General features: G+C 41.4%; 1 long non-coding RNA gene across 1 annotated transcript in view; it reads left to right on the top strand.

Moving 5' to 3' along the window:
* The first annotated feature begins 219 nt into the window (after positions 1–219).
* Positions 220–6165, top strand: part of LOC128850633 (uncharacterized) — a 28619-nt gene continuing 22673 nt past the window's right edge. The window contains exon 1 of the long non-coding RNA XR_008448027.1: positions 220–595. This is a non-coding gene — a long non-coding RNA (uncharacterized LOC128850633). The remainder of the gene's footprint in view (positions 596–6165) is intronic.

The following is a 6165-nucleotide window of genomic DNA, read 5'->3' as shown; positions in this document are numbered from 1 at the left end:
AAATGCCACTGCAAATCTCAGAGGAACCCATTCATATTAGTGATATTTTTTGCCAATTTCAGCCACAAAATAATGCAATTTACTGTGTGCGTATTTTACCAAGATAAAGGCAATAGTTCACCAGTGTAGACTGCTTCTGGTCTTATTTGTGCAGTAACATGGTAGACTGCAGAGATTGCCAAGGTTGGATACAGAAAACTTTGTAGCTCTCTGAAGATTTAAGGTTGTGGAGTGGAAAGTGAGATCTGGGAATCTCATTTCAACTGTTCTTTATGAACCACAGCTGCAACTGAATTTGTTTTGGAAAGAGGTGGTGCAAGTGAAGGTCCACCCACTACAGTGATGTTCTAGAGATACAAGGGTGAGATTCCTCACTCCTCATTTAGAAGTTTACAGCACAGACTTCTGTCTCTGAGCTAATAGTCTGGACTTCCTTTATAGTCACTAGAGAGAAACAGACACTTCTAAAAGGCAATTTATCTGATCCATCTTAAATGAGTTTGTGAGAAGAAAATGCTTTATGCTTTGGAAGTTCCTGTTTCTCTCAAGAAATAAGAAAAGGCACGTGGACAATGACAAAGATGCTGCAAATTAGGTAAGAAGGATCCCACTTCAAATTAAGGGTTCACAGGTAAATTTATTCTGGCATTACCCAGATTTAGAATGTAAGTAATCCCCATTTGTCTTCTATTTTGAGTGGGCAGGAAGAGGTGATGTTTTACATACATCTTTCTCTGACTTTTGAGAAGCATTGTACCTTTTGCAGATTTGTTTTGTAGGCACCCAAATCTGTAAGCACCCTTGTACTGACATCTGAGAAGCAAAGCAATGTGGAATACACAGTCTCAACTGGAAACTGTTGATAAGTGAAATTTGCTGGCCCTAACCTCTCACTGGCTGTACAATTAGTACTGTTGTAAACTAGGACAAGCATGATTTTGTAGCCAAAGGGCTGGCAGAGCCAACAACAATTAAATGCAGGTTTATTCTAAAGAAGTGATTGGTAGAAGTGGCACGAAATGCCTACAGACACCCACCTACCCCACTCCCTCCTTTACTTCATCATCGTGTTTGCTTGATCGTCAGATTAACTGTAGCAAAAATATTGTTTCTTCTATGTTAATTTTGCACACAGGAAGTTAACTCAGAGTTACTGTAGCCAAACAAAGCTCCACCTGTCCTGTCTCTTATCACCTGTAACAGCTCTCATAAGCCAGGAGAGGCATCTTCACAAACCTGGTAGTATCAAGTGCCCTGTGTAAGCTCATGGATTCCACAAGGTTCTGTAGCACGAAGGGCTGTGCTCACAGCAGGACTCACAAAACAGCCCTGAGCACACCCCTCCTACCTGTCTGCTGTTTCCCCAGTCTTAGAGACAGTCCTTCAACTAAATGCACGTGCAAAGAAGCCACAGAGGAAGATACTCCCCTGTGGCTATCGTTCCCCCTTTGCCCCCTGAGGTTATCTATACACACCTGCCCATTTCCAGATTTTCTCCTTGTTTAACTTATCTTTGGCTGGATCTTGTCACAAATTTGAAACCTAGTGCTAAAGATGACTGTATCTATAATCAAAACAAAGAAGATGGATAAATTCTGCATCAGAATAAATCTACACAAAGCAGTCGGAAAAAAATAAAAAGAAGTGACATTACGAGTATTTATGTTGTGTTGTGGTGTCTGTACCATTAATTGAGAAAGTAATCTAGAACAAAGTAGCAAGATATTTTTAGCATATGACAGTTCAATACTGCTAAACTTCTGTAATCCTCAAGTATTTTTTTATGTTGCACTTTTTAATTACATTTTACATGTATGTATGGCAGTTTGCAGTCTTAAAATAAATATTTCCTATACATCCATATGCATGATCCACACTTATTTTGTAGTACAAGATGTGCTGAAAGAGATTAAAAGATTGCAACATAGCAGAAGGCATTGTGCTTGCTTGCACAAAGTAGGTACCTTTATCTGAACCAGTTTTTAGAATCTGTCTTCCAATTCATAACAGCTCTTGTTCCACATAAAACTATAATCACCTCTCAAGCCTCGTTTCTTCAGGCACTGACATTTTAGGCTCTTTGGGGTTGTAGCAAATAAAAACCTAAATGGAAGTTTAAGTCTCAAGGGTGAAAATGCTTAAGCTGCAAAGTTTTCTTATTGAAGTCTTCAATAAAGCCTTTGTGCTGGGGGAATACACTGGAGCTTTTCAAGTGGCTTAGACAATAGCTAATAATTCCTATTTTTGTTACAAGGATGTGTCATGGTTTAGCTCCCCTGGCTTGGTCAGCAGCTAAAAGTAACACCTTGCTTGTCAGGGTGAGGTTAGGGAAAAAACCCTTCATGAAAACTCATTTTCCTTTCCAAAATGACTACCTAGAAAAACTCTGGAAGCAGGAGTTTTGTTTGAGGGAGAAGTTAAAAATTGCTTTTCTTTTTTTTTTTTGTAACTTGTTTACTTGTGCCTCATTGTAAAGGTTACCTGATTGTCTTAAAGCTGTACCCAGACTCGGTTAGCAGTAAGGCATGCTGAGCTGCAGTGAGCGATGAAAGTACATGAGGAATCTCGCTGTACCTTTTTTCCCACCTGACAAGGATCACAGCGTCCCTTCCTGCTGAGGATACTGAGGAGTTGGGGCACAGCCACTGACAGTCAGTTTGGGGTGTCCATCCCTTTGGGGTGTCCATCCCTGAGGAGTCTGCAGGAGCGAAAGCACACTGCAGGAATGCCACTTGGCATTGTGCTGCAGCCCAGTCTGCCGTTGATGATGTTGCCCCTCATCACCCTCCTGTCCCACTGCTGGGGCACTGGTGTCAGCCCTCCTCACTTCCTTCCCTTACTAGCACCACAAAAAGGACACAGTTCTGAGGATTTGGCCCTGAGGAATCATGTTTGCTGAGTTGTCTGAAAAACATTTCCCTGCTGGACCTGGATTATGATCAAAGCCAGGCCGGCTGCATGAAAAGGAGAACAGTGTTGTCCTCCTGCTAACACAGTAATGTCAATGGAATCATAGTTATAAATTACAGAAAGAAAAGTGTTAATCCTATATGTTGTCCCTACCGCTGCTTCCAGCACCTCCTTTTCACATGCTTGGAAGATGGTTTATAATGTTTTTACCAGCGAAGAGCTGTGTTTTCTGTATAACAGGCTTTCTTGTAAGGAAAGAAAGAACAAATAAAGAAACACAGTTTAGACGAAACTAGTATCAGAACTTACAAGTAAATGAGTGAGAGAATGAACTGTGATATTTCAAATGCACTTCCTGATGCAGACTAAGAAAAAAGTCCCTCACCTCTCAGCTTGTCACCTCACGTGTTCAACAAAGGGAAAATCCTGGAGGCTGCCACTGTTTCAGAAATAAAGGCTGAGAAAAGAATTTGGCATCCAGCTAATGGATAGGACCTCTAGGTATCTGGCTTTCCCTTGGGACTATGATCATACTTCACTGGAATTGCCTGAGCTAAGCATGGGTTTCCTTACAAAAAGAGACTGAAATCTTCCCCATTTACTCCATGCCCTAAAGTGAAAAGTAAGTAGCATGAAGTGACCAAAGCAAGCAGCTCCATGATCCAAAGACACATCCACTGCAGAAAAAACACCTTTGGAGAACAAAATAGTCCTTTTAAATATTTAAATAGTACAATTAAAGTAATAAATAATATAACATTTAGAATTAGTAGTATAATTGTTAAAATATTTTAAGCTACCAATTTGCTAGGAAATTTTCTGAGAACAAGAGATAAAACAAACTCCATCATCTCTCTTAGAGCAAACAAACTCTTATTAATCCCAGAGTCCTGAGGGAATTGGCTGATGTAATTGCCAAGGCTCTCTCCATGATATTTGAAAAGTCACAGCAATCAGGAGAAGTCCCTGGTGACTGGAAGAAGGGTAATGTTGTGCCCATTTTTAAAAAAGGTAGAAAACACAACCCTGGGAACTACTGACCTGTCAGCCTCACCTCTGTGCCTGGAAAGATCATGGAACAGATCCTCCTAGAAGACATCCTAAAGCACATGCGGGGCAGGGAGATGATTAGAGGCAGCCAGCAGGGCTTCACCAAGGGCAAGTCCTGTATGACCACCTTAGTGGCTTTCTGTTAAGGGGTAACCACAGCAGTGGACACGGGTAAACTGACGGATGTGGTCTATCTAGATTTCTGTAAAGCCTTTGACACGGTCCCCCATAACATCCTTCTCTCTTAACTGGAGAGATATGGAATTGATGTGTGGATGGTTCAGTGCATAAGAAACTGGTTGGATGGTTGTATTCAGAGAGTAGTGGTCAACAGCTTGATGTCTAGATGGAGATCTGTGACAAGTGGTGTCCCTCAGGGATCCATACTAGGACCAGTGCTGCTTACTGTCTTTGTCAATGATATAGACAGCGAGATCAAGTGCACCCTCAGCAAGTTTGCAGTTGACACCAAGCTGAGTGGTGCAGTTGCCTCTCGGGGAGGACAGGATGTTATCCAGAGGGACCTGGACAAACTGGAGAAGTGGACCCGTGTGACCTCATGAGGTTCAACAAGGCCAAATGCAAAGTCCTATACCTGGGTCAGGGCAATTCCCAATTTCAATACAGGATGGGGGATGATGTGACTGAGAGCAGCCCTGCAGAGAATGACTTGGGGGTGCCGGTTAATGAGAAGCTTGACATAAGCCTGCAATGTGTGCTCACAACCCAGAAGGTCAGCCTTATCCTGGGCTGCATCAAAAGAAGTGTGTCCAGCATGTCAAGGGAGGTGATTCTGCCCGTCTATTCCTCTGTTGTGAGACCTCACCTGGAGTATTGTGTCCAGTTCTGGAATCCTCAACATAAGAAGGAGATGGAGCTGTTGGAACGGGTCCAGAGGAGGGCTACAAATATGATTGGAGGGTTGGAGCACCTCCCATACGAGGACAGGCTGAGAGCATTGGGGTTGTTCAACCTGGAGAAGAGAAGGCTCCAAGGAGATCTTATAGCAACCTTCCAGTACCTGAAGGAGCTACAAGAAATGTGGGGAGGGACTGTTCATAAAGGGGTGTAGAGATAGGATTGGGGCAATGGGTATAAACTGGAGAGGGGCAGATTTAGACTAGACGTAAGGAAGAGTTTCTTCACTATGAAAGTGGTGAAGCACTGACACCAGCTGTCCAGGGAAGCTGTGGCTGTCTCATCCCTAGAGGTGTTCAAGGCCAGGTTGGATGGGGCCTTGGGCAGGTTGATCTAGTGGGGTGTCCCTGCCCATGGCAGGGGGTTTGGAACTAGGTGATCTTTAATGTCCCTTCCAACCCAAATTATAGTATGATTCTATGATTCTAATTGTTGCTTTCGAGCTCTAAGTTTCCCGATATGTTTACTAGAAAGGGGAAGAAAAGAACCTTTGGTATGGAAGCTTCTTATTTTGCATAGATTTTAGAGTTTTTTTAATAAACTTCCTCTACCTGTGAATGTATTTCACAAGGCACTGTAGGATGAGCTGTTGAAACCGTCTTTCAGCCAGTGTTTTAAAAGACAAATACTGAAGTGCAAAATTCAGCTGGTGCTAGTAAGCTGGCAAAGAGGAGAAAAGCTACCCAACAGAGGAAAATAAATTTGTGACAAGACACTAATCTAAGAGGAAGATAAATTATCCCTATAATTTATTCTCTGACTTTCTTACATTTTAAACTGCAGTATGTACAGGTCAGTGGAAAGCAATGGATATTTAACTTTAGTCCTACAATATGAAAAACGTTTTTCTGAAAAAGGATATGGCAATTCATACTGCTATTGCAATTTCTTTTTTCCAGAACAAATGTCCTTTCCAGGTCAATATTAGAGAAACAGAAAAAAACCCTAAAACTTACAGGGTCAAGAATTGTCACATCAAAAAATGACAGCTGGGTTTCTAGTAATTTAATGTTTAATGCAATATTGAATTATGCCTATGGCAATCATTGTTGCACATTTAATTTTGCACAAAATTCCTATGCCAGAGAACAGACAGTCCTCCCTGCTCAGCAGGTATTCTGTGTTTTACTTGTGATTATTTGAATCTTGAACTCATCCTCATACTATTTTTAAATAGTATTTTAAATCCTCAAATTATTTTTAAAATTTAGACTCTTAGAATTTTTAGGTTCTTTTTCATGGTTTTTTTTTTCCCTTCTCATCATGATCTAGAAGTGTGAATAGCAA

This window comes from Cuculus canorus, chromosome 1 (genome assembly GCF_017976375.1).
Source record: "Cuculus canorus isolate bCucCan1 chromosome 1, bCucCan1.pri, whole genome shotgun sequence".
Taxonomy (NCBI): Eukaryota; Metazoa; Chordata; class Aves; order Cuculiformes; family Cuculidae; genus Cuculus; species Cuculus canorus.
This window is presented reverse-complemented; position numbering and strand designations above follow the sequence as displayed.